At 36.1% G+C, this 18,563-nt stretch overlaps 1 long non-coding RNA gene across 1 annotated transcript in view; it reads right to left on the bottom strand.

Annotated features, from left to right (window-relative positions):
- Positions 1-16,411, bottom strand: part of LOC145674843 (uncharacterized) — a 342,510-nt gene extending 326,099 nt beyond the window's left edge. Inside the window, exon 1 of the long non-coding RNA XR_014129044.1 lies at positions 15,548-16,411. This is a non-coding gene — a long non-coding RNA (uncharacterized LOC145674843). The remainder of the gene's footprint in view (positions 1-15,547) is intronic.
- Positions 16,412-18,563: the final 2,152 nt, after the last annotated feature.

Raw genomic sequence — 18,563 nt, 5'->3', positions numbered from 1 at the left:
CCCAATAAGGCCGCCATTTCTTTTTTCCTTTTCTTTTTTTACCTCCTTAACCACAAAGCAGCAACACCCAGAAAAAAAAATGAAGTACCCACAAGAGTTCATAAACCACCAACACCACCATCAGTGGAAGAAATGTAGTCATCTCGTATCCAAGGGGGAGGGGGGACCTTGACCATAAAAGAGCAACACCTAGAAAAATGCAGTACCCAGAAGAGTTCATAATCATCCATCAGTGGAAGAAATGCTGTCATCTCGTACCCGAGGAGGAAGATGAGCCTAAACAGATCCATCATTTACGAGTAAGTTTTATTTCTCTCTTATCAATATTGACTCGTTTTTATTGTTTCAAAAAAAAAGAAATTCAAAAAGTAATCCGTTGTTTCTTCTTTTTCTTTACAGGATACGTCTACAACATTCGAAGATGATGACACGTCCAACATATTCATTAAACTAGATCCTGTATTTATTATGTTAATAAAATTGTATGAGAAGAGCACATACCTTTCGTTAAAATACAACAAGTTGAAAAAAATGTGTTTTATTATTTCTTGAAACCTTGAACACTTATTTTCAAATCATGGTAATCTTCAAAATTTAAGGTGGAAAATATATCCAAAATTTGGTTTACACGATTTTATTCGAAAAAATTGATTTGAAAATTTAGTCCTAAATTTGATTTTTAATTTAGTTCGAAAAAATTGATTTGAAAATTTTTAAATGCGGTTTACATCTTTAGTTCGAAACTTTTGTTTTTAAAAAATGTTTTAGTTCGACAAAATTTTGTTTCAATTTTTTTAGTTCGAAATTTTTTGAAATTTTTTGGTTCGAAAATTTTAGTTCGAAAGTTTTTAGTTTAAAATATTTTTCGAAAAATTTTTAATTTTTTAGTTCGAAATTTTTTTGGGGTTCGAAAATTTACATTTTTTTTTGTTCGAAAATGTTTTTATTTGAAAATTTAGTTCAAAAGTTTTTAGTTTAAATTTTTTAGTTTGAAATTTTTTTTTGAAATTTTTGTTTCAAAATTTTTAGTTCGAAAATTTTTTGTTTGAAAATTTTTGTTTAAAATTTTTTTAGTTCGAAAAAATTTTAGTTTAAAATTTCTTGCACTCTGCGGAACCGTTTCGAAAAGAACCGGAGCAGTTTAGGTAAGACAAATCTGGCAACACTGTTTCCATTAATGAAGCGCTTACTGAGCGTTTAAAAAAAAATCGCTTAAACTCACAACAATGCGTTATAAGAAATCTACAAGCGACAAGGATGGACCCCTCTTTCACCATTGTTACTTCCAGAGACATAGGCTACTAATTCAAGGACAAGATCTCCATCAAGGTAAAAAAGCTGGTAATCATCTTATCTGTCAAAGAGAACGATAATATTTAATGTAAACTTCAGTACAATATCATGATACCAAAAAAGGGTTATTTAAGGAGGAGGTTGAACCCTTCATGGGAACTTTACGCATAACCATAAAAAGGGAACTAAATTCTAAAATCCAGGTCTAGGGTGATCACCGACATATCGCTCTATATTTCACTCATGGGCTGTGGGGGGGGGCTAAGATCATGTGACTTCTATCAACCAATCAAAATTGATGTACCAAAACATTCATCTTACCTGTAAAAGGAAACAAATGAGTGAGGGGGTTTTCCCATGTAATCTGTTCACCGTGTGGCGGGTCTAAAATCATGTGACCTCTATCAACCAATCAGAATCGAGATACCAAAGTATACATCAGAAAGGACACCCTAATTTCAAAAATCCTAGGACCTAAAATCACGTGATCTCTATCATCCAATCAGAATCAAGGTACCAAAGCACTTATCTTACCCGTAAAAGGAAACGAATTAGTAATGGATTTCCCCGCAAGGGTAAAACATGACGTCATACCATGTGACCTGTTCACCGTGTAGCGGGTCTAAGATCATGTAACCTCTATCAGCCAATCAGTATCGTAGTACCAAAGTACTCATCAAAGAGGATACCCAAATTTCAAAATCCCAGGGTCTAAGATCATGTGACCACTATCAACCAATCAAATTCAAGGTACCAAACCACTCATCTTACACATAAAAGGGAACAATTTTTAAAAAAATCCCTGAGCCTAAAATCACGTGACCTCTATCAGCCAATCAGCATCGTGGTACCAAAGGATTCATTTTACCCGTAAAAGGGAACGAATTTCAAATATCGCAGGGTCCAAAATCACGTGACAGCTGTCAACCAATCATAAACACACATCTTACCCGTAAAAGGGAACAAATTTCAAAAATCCAGGGTGAGGGATTTCCCCGCAGGGTAACTCATGACGTCATACCATGTGACCTGAAAATTTGAATTTCCCGCGTGGGCGGGGCCTAAAGTCACGTGACCTCTCTCAGCCAATCAGAATCGAGAAAATTTTTGCTGACTCGACTAGATATAACGGGACCACTACTACTTTCATATATTTGGAGTTCGCTGATAATGCATATAATAAGACATACTAGAAATATTTCGTTAAAATTTTCGTTTGTAGATCTAATCCACGCTTCTCTCACTGACATAGATGTCGCTGCTTCGTGTTGAACTGCAGAATTCCCTCGCGTTCTTGAAAATTTCCCACTTTAGCAGAGTTGGTAATTCTCGAGATTTCTGTCGATTTGATGTTTTTTGCTTCTAATTTCTTTATTTTAAGCTAATATCTAACACAAATATTAAAAACGGGTTTGTTATTAACCTGTCCTGCTGGGGAAACCTTCCGAGATTTCGAACATATAAAGAAAACGGAGATATTTTCAAAAAACTTCAAAATAAAGAGACGCGTCATTTATTTTGCTCATGATAGTACAATTCCAAATACGCACATACTTTGATGCAGAAGTACACAATTTTAACGTAAAACAAAAATTATTTAAGCACATATCCTTAATGCGAATAAATGTAGTATAATAGCTAGTATTCGACATAAATATATTCTGAACTATAACATGTAAGAGCAGAATAGAATATTTTGACATGTACTGTATGTCCAAGAATTGAACAGCTTTCGAAAATCCTGGAAAGCAAGTACTCCTTTGCTCCTCACTCTATGTCGCTATGAGGAAATCGTATACTTGTTTAACTTCTCGATATCAAAACTAAAACTACTTAATTAGGATAAGTTCACAGCACAAAAATCGCTAGTTCTGTATATCGGTAATCATCTTTTGGATATCACCAGAAAAAAGTTGCCAGTCTTACATATATATATATATATATAAGTCAAATCATCTAGATTTAGCGATTTCCCTCCCTAAATTGGCAACACTGCTGTGTGGCAGTATTACACAATTAATATATTTGTGCAGACGGGAAGGTTGCGAGCAAATTTCGTGTATACAAATGAAGGCACTGTTGTCAGAGGTACAGTTTATACGTGAAATTTCTTGCATGTGCATAAGCTTTTGCAAGAAAGCAAAATGTGTAAGTTGATCCTTATCGAATTTTTGTGTGAACCATCCTGTATACTGAATATGTAAAACTACTTAACATAAGGTCAAACACTGAACCATCCGTATGAACTATCGTCCTATCATCAACGGCGCCGACTTTTCAAAATTTATGTGGGTGCATATCAATGTTGGGACGTATTAGCCTACGTATATGTTTTCAGGGAAGTCGCGATATTTGATTGATTTAAGTTAAAATCTTTTGTAAACACTGTCACAAAGGGATGTGCTGCGATAAAGTAAAATATACCGGTACTATAAGCATAAGTTCGGATTGTCCTAGCTCAGTCGGTACACGGGTGACTTAAACGCAAGAAAAATGGGTTCAAACCCGGGTCCAAACTAAAAATCTTGTGGGTGCGGCGCACCTACAAGTTTATTTCTGTAGGTGCTGGAGACCCGGAGCACCCACTTAGTCGACGCGCATGCCTATCAGTCTTAGCCTTCGACAGCCTTATTTCAGCTACAGACTGTTTTAGAGTACATTTACAGCGAATTCACTCACCCCTCAGCTATAGTGAACACTGTGTCAGTAGCTTAGGACATAACGTCACGCAACACTTTCTGATCAGTGCTGAGCATGAACTATGAAATCATTTTGACATGAAATTTAGATTTATTATTTTAGAATTAATAGTGAAATGTATCACACAAAATAAAACAAAAAAGGTTACAATAATAATTTAGAAAAAATCTTCTAAATGTTGATTTTTTCTCTTTTGATGCCCCCGTAGGTTCTGCGGCCTCAGTCAGTTTGCCATATTTACCTAGTCAGAAGACCGATGCTGACAAGCCCCTACAGAAAATTTTAACTTTGGTTCTAATTTGTGAAGAACAATCGAATATTTATAATACTTTGACTGTGAAGTGATGTCAAAAGTTCTCCTTCTTGTATCTTTAAAGAGTACTTTATAACTAAAGTTAATTTAGAAGTTCTGGCTCCAATTTTGTTTCTCTTTGTTATAATGTCATTCAACATAACATTTGTTTATTTATTTGTTTCTGGTATTTCACTAAATGTATCTGAATATATTATGGATTTATTAGTTTTATAGGGCGTCGAATATACAATGCAACCCGGAGTTTGGTATAGTAGAAGTTTTGAACCTGAAGTGATACACAAATAATGCTTATACCAAAATGAAGCCTCGTTCATGCATATGTTTTTAATCTAGGAAGCAACGATAGAAGTACACTAGGAACTACACAGTGTTTCCAGATGTCACCGAAGGTGTAAATCAATTTTTTTGCAAAACATGTAAATTGACTCATAACTTATACGTAGGGATGTTCTGTCGTTAATTTTCAGTTTGTTTAGTTGGAGTAGCTTGCAAACTATGGAGCAGAAAAAATAATGTTTCATTTCCATCGATAACTAATCGGATGAGGCCTCTGTAAAGGGAGAACTAGGGCAATCGTAATTTTCATAAAATAACACTCTGAATTGGCAGCCCTGCTGATTTTTCAGTGCATCAAAAGGTGTGTTAAGGATCTGTCTACATTATGCAATTGCTGAAAACAATGAAAAACAAACTTTGAAATTATCATGATAAAATTTTTGTTATATTTACCCAGCAACACTGTTATTCATTCCTATGGGGCTATTTAAAGCAAGAGATATACAAGAACAATTCTCAAAATATTCAAGACCTGGAAACGAACATTCGCAGTGCCATTGAAAACATTAGCACTTCTAATCTTCGTAAAGTTGCTGCCAACCAGGTAAAACGTGTGAAAGAGTGTTTGAATCAAAACAGGGGACACTCCCAGCATCCGCTGTGGAGCTGGAAACTCATTTCTGATAGTAGCAGTGTTGCTGGGTGCATGTAAGTAAACGTTTTATAATGATAATTTCAAAGTTTGTTTTTCATTGTTTTCAGGACTTGCATAATGTAACGAGATCCTTAACACACCTTTTGATGCACTGAAACATCAGCAAAGTTGCCAATTCAGAGTTAATTTTATGAAAACTACGATTTTCCTAGTTCCCCCTTACAGAGACCTCATCCAATTAGTTGTCGGTGGAAATGAAATATTCTTTTTTCTGCTCCATAGTTTCCAAGCCACTGCAACTAAACAAACTGAAAATTAATGACAGAACATCCATACGTATGAGTTATGAGCCAATTTACATGTTTTGCAAAAAAAAAAAAAAAAAAAAAAAGAATGATTTACACCTTCGGTTACATCTGGCAACACTGTGTGGTTCCTAGTGTACTTCAATCGTTGCTTCCTAGATTAAAAATATATGCATGAACAAGGCTACATTTTGATACAACCATTATTCGTGTATCACTTCAGGTTGAAAAGTTCTACTATCCCAAACTCCGGGTTGCATTGTATATTGGACACCCTATACATATATATAATGTGTGTGTGTGCCTATGAAAGGAGTGTAATCTTTGCCATTTCAATTATTATTCTATAAATACTTGTTATTATCATATTAATTATGATTTTTGCATGATCAAGTGAGAGACAAGGCATGATTAGCCTTAATTTCGCCATGTAAAATAAGACTTAATAAATAAATAAATATAGAGGGAATTCGTCACAGTCAACGCATATTCTACGATATTTTTTCTTCTTTTCGGAAGCTGGGATCTGAATAGATCGGAACCAAGATTGGTAATGCAGATATACAATCATAATTTGTCAGGATAATGTGAAGCACAGCAACATTGACGAACATTATTATATGGCGGTTAATTGCACTTTAGTTTCATTCACTGTTTTTAAAGAAGAATTCCAATAATTACCACCAACACTTGGTAACACTGCTACCTAAAAGAATGGCTTTAAAAAAAAGGAAATAAAAGCCTGTCATCAGATATGTAGCACTTATTTTTTCAATTCTCCTAATATTCTTCTGAAATATTTAAACTTTCCAATTCTCTTGGCGTCTATTTCTGAAGACTACTTTCTGTTCCAACTTACAATTAAGTTAAAATAAACAAAGCTATTTGTATTCTCCAATTAAAAATCTGATTGGCTAATGTTGCTTTACTCCTACAATACATTAGGGAGAGACAAATTATAAACGTAACTTTTTTACTATTTTGAATAATATAAAAAACATGTTGCCGAAAATTGGTAATTCTTTGTGAAACATTTTTTTTTCTTTCTTAAACCTTTTAAGGTAATTTTCTCTTCTTTTGAGAATCATACACAAAAACAAAAACCTGAATAAAGAATTTTTTGTTATGCACCTTACCAGAAATACTTAAGAGACTCTTAGTTTATAGAAAACATTAATTTTTCACTATTGTTTGTATGTATTTTTTTTTACTAATCTAGGTAACAGCTAGTTGCATTTGCATTTCTGTCCAGCAGATGGCAGTAGTAATAAGTGCTGCAATGTGGTTTCACCGTGTAGCTACAGAAGTCCTTTAGAAACACTGTTTTACGGCTTAACCATTGGAACTCAAACGGTTAAATAATAAAAATAAAAGAAAATGTATGCTTTCATTTATAAAACTCCTCCTATCCTATATTTACATTAGAACTATTGTTCTTATGTCAATATTTGTAGAATGTTTCATGGATGTATAATTCGGGAAATGCTCCCGATAAAAATGCTTTTTTTTTTAAATTAGTGGGGTTCTAATACCTTTCTACGTACTGGTACCTACACAAAAGATAGGTTTTACCTTAAGAATGGATGCCCTACGAAATGTATTTACTATGTTTAATTCAAATATAATTACACTAGTATCTATTTATGTAAGCACGTCATAACAAATTTTACACCACACTTCCAATTTTACCCACCTTCCACGATTTATGAAAACGTTCCAGAGAGCTTTCATAAAAAATGTTCGATTTTCATGAAATATGATCTATGTGCTCTATGGTGATTTTAGGCGACACGACCTAGCTTCCAAGCGGCAATCCAACTAGTCCTAAATGCGTTCAATGACATCTAGACTGCACGGGAGAAACAGTGTAAGTCAAAAAACACAGGTCTTCAGGAGGCGATTTTTTTATTTTACCAAGCATAAGTATGAATCAGTTATATACCTACTAACAGTACCAAGACGTGTTTATTCAACTCATGTTTAGAGTTGACTTATACCAAGTTAACCGGAGGTCGAGCATGGCATATAAATGAAATGAAATCTAAGTTTTACGTCCCACGGTTATGTCGGTTAGGCTAAAGGAGACGGTGATGATGAGAGGTGAGTGAAAATGGTGGAATGAAGAAAGTGGGAGGAAACGGGAGAACCCCGAGAATACCCACGATCACGGTGTTTGTCCACCACAAAATCCACACGGCGCGAGCTGGGATCGAACCAGGGAGCCCAAGCACCGGAGGTGAACACTCTACCACTGAGCCACTGCTCCCCCTTGCATGGCATATAGATCTCCAATTTTGATTTATATAATTTTGGCCAATTTCTGACTTATACTGTTTCTCAGGCGCAGTATAGAAGTTGGGATCCAAACTTTGGGCTGATAAATAAAGTTTTTCCACACCCATGTCCTCGAGCCACATGTTTGTAATTCTTGCCGTATGACATGGAGCGTTTTCGTGCTGAAACAGGTATGGGCCAATAGCCTACTGAAGTGTGCCCATAGTGTCGATAGCACAGAATTATCTAGAAATGTTTGATATGCTTCGGCCTTCATGTTTCCCCGAACAAAAACAAGAGGACCAACACCACGAAAAGGCAGGGCCACTCCATGATGCCGCATCCGCCGAAATTCACTGTGGGTAAGATACAGTCCTGTAAGGAGCGTTCTCCTGGCATATGTCACACCCATACACGTCCATCGGATTGTCATCTCAGTGCAACTTATCACTCTACAGAATGGATTTCCATTGTTCGAGAGTACAATGGTTGCGTTCCTTGCACCACTGTAAACAACTCGCATTGCGGAATGTGATACGTAATTTGTGAACTGCTGTTTGACTATGAAACTCAAGTGCGGCGATCTCCCGGCGGACGATACGTTCACTCGCAGCACAATTGGAAGCCAATCGAAACTCTCTACTGCCATCTCTAATGACTATTTCCAGTTTTACTTCACCACACATTTCAACATCGGCGACCACGATCTGTTAATATTATCGCTTTAATGGGCCTGGATCGGCATGTCATAACCCCCTCTCGCTTCCAACTCACGATAACATTACTCACTGGTGACCAGGGTATCATAGTATTTTCATCAATTAATCACACTGGCTGATTACTAATAACCCTATTACTAAGTGATATAACATGATCCCTGAAATTTGTTAGAAATCTTACCATTCAAATGTCCAAACTTGAGGACTCCAATGATCACCCCTCTTTCCGCCTCAATAAGTTCGCTTTGTCTGTCTATATTGACTGCTGTAGCTGATATGAGGGTATTCGCAATCATCAACGCCTTTTATAGGTTGTATAACGTAATAATCCAATAATCCCAAGCATTTTTTGAGGCGTGTCCGGTGATGAATAGCAACATAGTGTAGGGGAGACCGGGATATTCACGTACACTTAAGCTGTAGCTATAAATAACTCTTTTGTTTTTAGAGATAAAGTTAAGATTTCTTGTGTATAGAAAGCTTAGAGGTTTTCATGTTTACTGAAGTGCAGAGAAAAGTCAAAAGTTACATTTTTCAACAAATCAGTGTGATGTTTTGAAAATGTACCTATGTTCGAGATTGTCCCAGTGGTCGGGGTAATCCCGAACATACTGTTTACATTATATTTTCTTTTACGAAAGAAGCGAAATGTATTAAAATTATACCGTAATTTAGTATTTAAATCTTTAATAAGAATTATAATTACAAACGTAACTCAAGTTAATTAGAAACATGCCTAGACCTCATCATCTTTGAAACTATTACAAATGGAAGCTGATAGGTAATAGGCTATACAAAATGTACTCTTGTGAAGCAAATTCAAAAATAACCGTGCATTAAGTAAAAAATTCATTACAATGAAAACATTATTTGGAATTGTAGAAATCACAGATATACGCATTAATTTTTGCTTCCAAAGACAGTATTCTTTATTAGTCCAATGTTCAAATGCGGTTAATAGGCTAACTGCTAATGGACGGTACTAGACTAAATAAATTTGTAAAATACTCTGTGAATCACACACAGAAAAGAATGCAGCCTATCGTAAAGGATCAGATACATAAAGTAGGGTTAGTAATTATAGAATAATGAAGTAGGCTGTCCTAAAATAATAAATGCAGCAAACTATTCTAATTAATAAAGCTAATAACACTTATTACCAAGACATGATCTATTTCCAAAACCAATTTCATTACCTTATTATTTTTCAATTTAAAATTTTTGATAATTTATTTCACACCATGGGACAATTCGGGGTAATGGCAAACATTTCGTCTCTCATTTCCCCATGAGATACCATCTTATTGTTAAAGTTGAAACTAATTATTGACTCCATACAGGCTAGTAAAATTTCAAAGAACTAATGCTCAAATACAAGGGAATATATAGCCTTATCTGTAATAATATAAATAAGAAAAGAGCCAACTTTTCTTGCCCAGATTGTTGAATCAACGTTACAAGTGAATCGGCAAAAACAACAAAAGTTCTTCTTCCCGGCAATCTACTCAACTGACTGTCACCAAATTTATGTTACATTTTTCCAGGTCTCTCCACTAGCGTGCAGTAAAATCGTCTGTTTTCTAACGAACTTCCTTGGCTGTAGACTTGGGTATTCGGCATTACCCCACTGTTCGCGAATACCCCGGTTTTCCCTATATTAATCTACAGAAGAGAGCGAAAAGTTATTTTTTTTTTTAAAAAAAAAAAACGATCCTGCGTTCAAAGAATAGAATCATCTCTCTTTACCATCTATCCAAATCGAAACAGGCACAAATCAATCACTTTGCATTTTAACGTTTATCGCGAGAAGGGGCTTTCTTCTTTATTCTACTTTACATCCTCTCCCTCTTCGCTCTATGAAAATATTGGATCATTTTATCATTTAAAAAACGTAGTGAAATATTAGAATTTTCCATTTTCTTTCTTTTCCTTCTGGATTCTTTTCTGTTTTCATTCTTCTTCTATCTCTTTTTTTGTCAGTGCTGAGCATCTTTAACAATTCTGGGGATGGTCGAACACCGGAGTACCAGGTAGGCACCTCTGCCTCCATCGGCAAAAGCATAATTTTTGCAAAATTACTCAGAACATCTGGAAGAAGTATGTGACTGAGTGGTAGAGTACTCATTTCTGCTAAGAAAGGTCCTTGGTTCGACCACGCGACATGTGAAATTAAATAAAAGCTTTCAATTTTGTGTCGCATGGTCCTACCGTGTATGCTAAAGGAGACTGTGAACATGAAAATGAAGGAAATGGTGGAATAAAGGAAGTAAGTAAGAGGAAACCGAAAAATCAAAAGAAAATCCATGGACATGGTGTTTGTCCACCATAAAGTCCAATTGGCGCGAGCTGGGACCAAACCAGGAACCCCACGCACCAGAGGTAAATGCTCTACCACTGAGCCATCGCAGCCACAAAAAAAAAAGTGTAAACAAGAATTTTATTATACTAAAACTAACTTATGTTGTTAAACGAAAGTTAACTCTGCCTTCGAAGTCCAGAGGAGGCTCTTTAGTGAGTCAACGCATCTTCCGTTCCTTTGTGTACTATAGTTTGGTTACCACTTCTAAATTTAAATATACCAAAAAAAAAAAAAAAAAAAAAAAAAAAAGAAAAGAAAAAAGAAAAAAAAGAAAAAGAAAAAATATTCTTACCCCTAATGGGGGTCGAACTGAGAAGCAAGTATAAAAAGTTATTCACATTAAGCAGTTGGCAACACGGCAGCAGATGCCCATTTTATTATACCCTTTAATGTAAATTACTATTTTCCTGCGAATCTACTGTTTGGATTAATTGAGTATAGACCTATAGTGCATTATATTCTTACTGTGTTATTTACAGTATAAATATTGAATTTTATTTATTTAGATATTTAAGAGTATTACAGACACTTATGGTCTTCAGCCCTTCACGTATGAAGAATGATTTCCCTCGACGAGCAAATTACAAGGAGGGAGAAAGAAAGGTATGAGGAATCCTCCGAACATTTACCTGATGTGAATAAGAAAAACTGAAGGAAACTCTCACCCTGAAAAACCCGTTTTTGATCGGATGTTCCCAACGGGAATCGAACCCGGGACTGTTCGCACCAAAGGCGAGAGCATAGCGACTACGCTACGCGAGGCCACTTCATCAATCAAATTTCAAGGTAGACAGCGCCGTAACTTAGATTTTTTCTGAGGACAAGCATTAATACGCGTATTTGGGCCCCCTAGAAAAGTTATTTTTCTAATTCTTGGGCCCCCTCTTTCGATTTTTCTCTTACTCTTTATGGGTCCCCCGGAGCCTGTGGGCACCCCCGCACGATAAGGTCTACGGGGCCGTTAGTTGCGCCCCTGGGCTCATAAATTAATTTAGAGGATAATATTGATAAATCTCAAAGCCATACGAATAAATATTATTTCTAGGGCCCCTTATAGTAGACATTTTTACTGAAATGGGCCCACGACTCATTTTTGTTTTATTTACCTTTTGTGTGCTGTTTTGTTTATGAAATGTACTGAACCTGTTTGATACTTCATTTATAATTTCATGTTCGTATCGTATATGGAGTAAGAAAATTTCGTCTTAAAATGACCCCCTCTATCAGCGGAGAGTTTCCTTGGGGGGCAGTTGCCCCCTGCCCTCCCCCAAGTTACGGTCCTGAAGGTAGACCAAGGTGCGTTGAGTCACAAACAAAGAAAGAGAAAAGTGAAACCAGATCAGTGTATAATATTTTCTCTGTTATCCAGACATGTCCTGTCTTTCGACCCTAAAACTTGCCCGTGCGTTTTTTTTTTTTCGTATTTATTTCTTTTTCAAAAGAAATTATTCTGTTTTTGAAGACAAAGATAACTGTTTTAATTTCAAAATAGAATACAACCAGTTGTAATCACGGTAAAAAGAAACTTAATCGGTATAGTGGGAGTTCAGTTGTATAATTTGTACTTTCTCGCTATGCTACGGTTTGTCTAGCTCAGTGGTGTCCAATTATAATGAGCCTGAGGGCCATAACCGTGTTTACTAGTAAGGTGGAGGGCCGCAAATAAAATAATAATAATAATAATAATAATAATAATAATAATAATAATAATAATAATAATAATAATAATAATAATAATAATAATAATAATATTATTATTATTATTACACTACAAAAGAAAAATATAAAAAAGTATATTTGAAATATTACCGGTGCATACCTATTCAATGTGACTAATGAGGGCGACTACCAGCGTTTACAAGGGCTGGGGTATCTACATCCATTCCTCTTGTTGTAAAAGATGTAACCCGCAGAAGATGTAAAAGAGAAGAATCTCCAAGGCAGCTTCTGGAGTGATTCTTTACAATTTTCATGGTGGAAAATGGACTTTCACACAGATAAGTACTACCAAACATTGACACTATTTTCCAACACAACTCACAAAAGTTAGGGAAACGTTTGTTAGAAAGTAGCCTGAAAAATCTACTCCTTTCTTTGTTCGTTTGAAAAAATAGGTCAGCTTGTAGGTCACAAAGTTCGAGCTGTAAGTTTGGAAGTTGTTCTTCGACGTCTATTGTCAATGGATTAGTAAATAATGCAATGTCGTTTTTTAGTTTGTCAAAATCTGAGAATCTCGCATTAAATCCATTCGTGATACTCTCGATGTCTCTACAGAACTCAGAAAAATTAAATGCTTCATTTTCAAAATCTAATGTCAGACGATTGCAACTTGGAAAGTATGCTAAATTGTGTTTATCACAAGAAGTGGTGTATTTTTTGCGCGCTATGGCTTCTAGGCAAAGTTCTCGAGGAAGAAAGGGTCTGATTTAAAAAGCTAGATCAAATATATATTCGTTCATTGATGTAATCGCTCCTTTCAGCAACGATTACATTACCGACTTCAGTGTTGCTGTGGATACCCGCGCCTTTTTGTTGTATAGAAGCGCTAAATGGATGCCTTATTCCGAAAGAAGAGTGGAAACATTAAAAGAATGAATGAATATAAATTAAAATATTATCAGTTATAACAATCGTAAATCATGAAAGTTTTGTGGGCCGCAGAAAATAGTTTGGCGGGCCGCATGCGGCCCGCGGGCCGCCATTTGGACAGCCCTGGTCTAGCTATACAAATATTTGTGTGTGTGTGAAATCTAAAAATCTTCTCTTATTTCAAGTCTGTCATATGGAAACCCTAAATAAACTGAAGAGCAAGGAAGCGTGAGGGGAAATTGAAGTCCCACGCACTCCCGTGATGGGAATTTGTGATGACAAACAAGTACCCATGCTCTAACAAGGGCTCAACTCTGCCACTAGCATGTCTTGCGGTCGCCGGTTAAACAGCAAAAACCAACGAAGTACTGTAGTAGCAGACATATGGGAGTAATGTATGTATATAGCTATAATAACTCTTGCTGCACGTTACAAATTATATTTTTAGCTAGGTGGTTAGTGTATACTTTTCGATTGGAAGACTCTGGTTCGATTCCCGACGGGAGCTCATGTCGTTCGGATCTCACATTAAGCTGTAGGTTTACATCTCATATAGCCTTGCTCTGAGAGGGATGCTAAATTCAAATAAAATCAAAATCAAATGATGTGTGAGAGTTAATAGTAGGCCTACATTTGCAATTCGGGGTGGGTCGATGTTAGAACCTTGGTTCGTCTGAAGAGAAATAAGCTTATATAAGCATGTCGTCTGTAATATTGCCCATGAGACGAGAGAAATTTTTCATCTTACCTCAATTTTCGTAGACCTCTTTCAAAAATAGGAAAATCCTTCTCGTCTCTCGAACATTTCTTGATTCCTTTGTAAATTTATGAACAAAACTTATGCTTGATTTCTTGTTAACCAGAATCCTTTCGCGTCACGAAAGATTCACGAAGGGTTTGATACAACATTTAAACCACATCTATTATTAGAAAATGAAATGAAATCTTGAAGTTTTATGTCCCATGATTATGCCGGTTAGGCTAAAGGAGACGGTGATGATGAGAAATGAATGAAATGGTGAGATGAAGAAAGTGGGAGGAAACGGGAGAACCCCGAGAAAACCCACGAGCACGGTGTTTGTCCATCACAAAATCCACACGGCGCGAGGTGAGATCGAACAGGGGCCCCAAGCACCGGAAGTGAACGCTCTACCACTGAGCCACCGCGCCCCCTCATTTATTATTAGAGTATATTATGTAATGACTTAACGTATCTTTTATCTGTTAATAAATGCTTTTCACTGTGTTCGTACCATCATTTTATCAATTTTTAGTTTTGATATTAGCCTATGAATCATGTAATATTAAAATAGTGTTCAAGTTCAAAGAGCTGGGTGAACTAATATTCCTAATATTGCCAGAGGCTAGAGAAATTAAAAATGTTCTTCACGTCTCGTTTTCAAATCTGGAATCAAGACGATACAAAAAATAATAATAAATAAATAACAAAAAATAAAAAAACAAATTCTTGCTTCTTGGGTAACTATAGTCCACGGCATACAGAGCAAGTAATTGAACTGCTAAGCTGCCGTGTCGTGACAAAACGCTGTAACTTTGGCGAAGAAGTTTTGCGAAAATGAGCCTTAAAGTTTTCATCCGAAAATGTGATTTGTATCGTATAGAACCAGTGTATTTTGACTTTGCAAACACGTGGTCACAGGTAATGTCACGTAAATGCATGTTGTGTGATTAAATTTGGTGAAAATTGATTGGTTGACCATTATTGCCTAGTTACACTGGTTCTACACGATACAGATCACATTTTCGGATGAAAACTTTAAGGCTCATTTTCGCAAAACTTTTTTGCCAAAGTTACATCGTTTTGTCATGACACGGCAGTAAGATTCCCTAAGTACCTTACATGTAAAAGGCTGGATGCTCCCGTAAGCCACGTTTGAACGAAGGATTAAATCCCGCCCCCAGCGCACAACGAACTCAGGATCTCCGGTCAGCAGGTAGACAGCTTACTGATTACACCAAACGAGGCTCTATGCTTTCTTACCACTACACAGAGAAAATAATGGATAACAGTGATTGAAATGAAAGAAAAACATTCCTTACCTGTTGATAGTCCAAGTAATTCCCATATCCCATATGATTACAGGTGCAAGAGCAATGTTGAATATGTTGGCGTATATCGAGTTCGATTCCAGTGTCCCATTCACCGCCTGAAACTGTAGCTATACGTTCTTCCATTGGCATTCTGTCACACATTTCCGGGTAAAATGTCACCCGTTGCCCTCATAGTGAGCAGTCCGGCTTCGAAACTCGTCACGCGTAGTACATAATTGTTCACTCCACTGATATTGTTTACTAACAAACGATGTGTTATGTTTTCGTCTATAACCACAAACGTTTGTTAGTTAAAAAAAAATTAATGAAACACGAGGAAAAAAATCACTAGACAAACACACAAAACACCTTCGGACACACACGCGAAAACACACATAAAATGTACAAGTAGCAATTCAACCCTAAGAGCAATACTTTTACGTAATATGTGCTATTTTTCTAGTAAGGGATATTTGTTGAATAGTCACTTTTATTCAACACTAAATATTTTTAAAAAATAAACATATAATTCAAGGAATTAATGAGGATGTGTGTACAATTTATTGTCACAGCTATTTACATATAACACTGTATAGAAACGTTAAATACGCGCAGTTTCCGGTTTCGACTTAACACAGATTTTTCCCCATTCGCCTGTCTTGGCACAGGAACTCAGGACTCTGGGATTGCCTCTCCCGCTTTACGGTGCTAGGTCGCCCAGTCGGGGTTGCTCGCCACCACTCGTTTCTACATTTTGCTCTCTCTCTCTCTCTCGCTCTCGAGTTCGGTTGTTGCTTACGGAAATAGCCGATCACTGCCGATTGAGAAGGATTGGGTTGGTTTGGGGTCCGCTTCGCCTTGATGCACTGAATCTGTGAAGCTTCATCATCCCAAGTTTTTGCTCGGTTCAGCAAGTACAGGGCATCGTTAAACTAGGCACAGTTTCTTTCCATATGGAGAAGTGCAAATCCATCTCTGAAAAATAAATAAGTAAATAAGAGAAAATCCGTTACAACCAAAAGCGATATGATAACATACCAACTAAAACTATGACTTACAGAACTCAAAGGTTCATTGCCACAGAAAGAAAAGCTTATGAATGATTTTTCTGGTGCCACTGACCGAAACGAGTTTCTGCCTTCTATAGTGCTGCCAAAATGTCTTGATCCGTGGCAAAAATGCGAATTAAATTCACACCCTTGACACACCCACGTGTTAAGCCAATAAGGGTTCATCTGTCGCTAAGCAAGAAAACCTTGCAGCCGTGGGAGGAATTCCTTCAGCGATGCAGCGCTTGGAATGGGAGACTAAGTGTCATATCAATGTGGTATATCTACAGTATTCGACTCGGCCGAATTTGTGTGTATTGGGCTGTCCACATATTACGTAATGCTATTTTTGACCAATTTCTAGTCCCTCCCTCCCCCTTGTCACACTTCGTAACGCAAGGCCTAACCCTCTCTCCCCATTTGCCGCCTTACGTAATATGTGCACGACCCTTATGTCTGTCGGTTCCACGACTTTCGTAAAACTTACCTGATTTGAATGAAAATTTGTATTGCAACCCATTTGAGGTTGCAACCCATCAAGAATAATGGGTTACAATCCACCTCATGTTACAAGTTTGCTCATATATATATATATGTATATATATATGTATATATATATATATATATATATATATATATATATATATATATATATATATATATATATATATATATACAAAACAATTTTCCAGTATACATTACATAAAAGTTATATGATTTTCATAAAACATAGTGTATATTTTCTTTGTGACATTCTGATAATTCCCATTGATTGGGTTGAAATCGCTCAGGGGTTAGCGGCCGATCTTTTGAAGTTGTCGTATTTAAATAGTATAATATGAAAATATTGTTACAAACACTATTCAGATCAATTATTTATTAAACTTTTGTCCATAATTATATTTTTAGTTCATTACTCTTCATATAACTTTAAAAAAAACAATTTTAAAAACTTTAAATATTTCAAAATCCAATTGTAATTAATTAATAAATTATCTGTAAAAACTGGTATGTAATGTAATTCTGTCATTAAAACTATTTGCAAGCACTAGAGCCATCTGCCTTTCACATGTCATTGTGTAAGTTCATGCATTTATAAATATGATTTAAATATATATATATATATATATATATATATATATATATATATATATATATATATATATATATATATATATATATTCATAAGTACACATACTTACAACCCTAACAGCACAATTACATAGCAGGTATCTGCCTATCATGCTCCCTCAGATACATTAGAATGTGTTCATTATGTGCCTTATATACTTCTGAGAAAGAAATCACATGGATGACAAGTGATAGTCACAGTCTATGTCTGCCCCTAGGCACATGCCTGACATGTACCTGGGGAAGGTGCCCAGTATGTTCTAGGTATATTCCCCATGCCGTGAGCGTCAATGAACCACAAAATTACTCCCCCAAACTATGTTAAACCGCCTTTATGCGTAATGTGTTTACATTAAGGTAAGTCTAAAAAGCACTTCAAACAAGTGAAAAAAACGTAGGAATGCGCGAACCATCAACCTTTGGATTACCAATACTAGTCACGTGCTCTTCCGACTTGGCCACAGAGGCGATAATGAGAATGTCGCTTGTAGAGGGATTGAGGTCTTTTGCATTCGGCTAATCAGAATGCTCCTTTAACCGCATATATTCGACTATAACCGTTTGGGATAAGACAAAATGACCGATATTAGTGCCGAATCCTTAGTTTTTGGGGTCTCTGAGCCGAACAGTGACACTTCTGATGTCAATCCGAAAATCAGTAAAGACAAACAGTACAGGACTGGGCATATAAATTATGAATGTTTTAAATATCTTTTTTAAATTATAGAATCCACTACAGAAAAGCCAGAAAAGTGGTACTTGAATAACGTAATCATAATGAAGTTTAAAAAACGAACTTTTCTGATTTTTCTTAAAAGAAACGGAATTTGTAGGAGAAGCACTCC

The sequence above is a fragment of the Thermobia domestica genome, chromosome 18 (genome assembly GCF_964235325.1).
Source record: "Thermobia domestica chromosome 18, izTheDome1.hap1.1, whole genome shotgun sequence".
Lineage (NCBI taxonomy): Eukaryota > Metazoa > Arthropoda > Insecta > Zygentoma > Lepismatidae > Thermobia > Thermobia domestica.
This window is presented reverse-complemented; position numbering and strand designations above follow the sequence as displayed.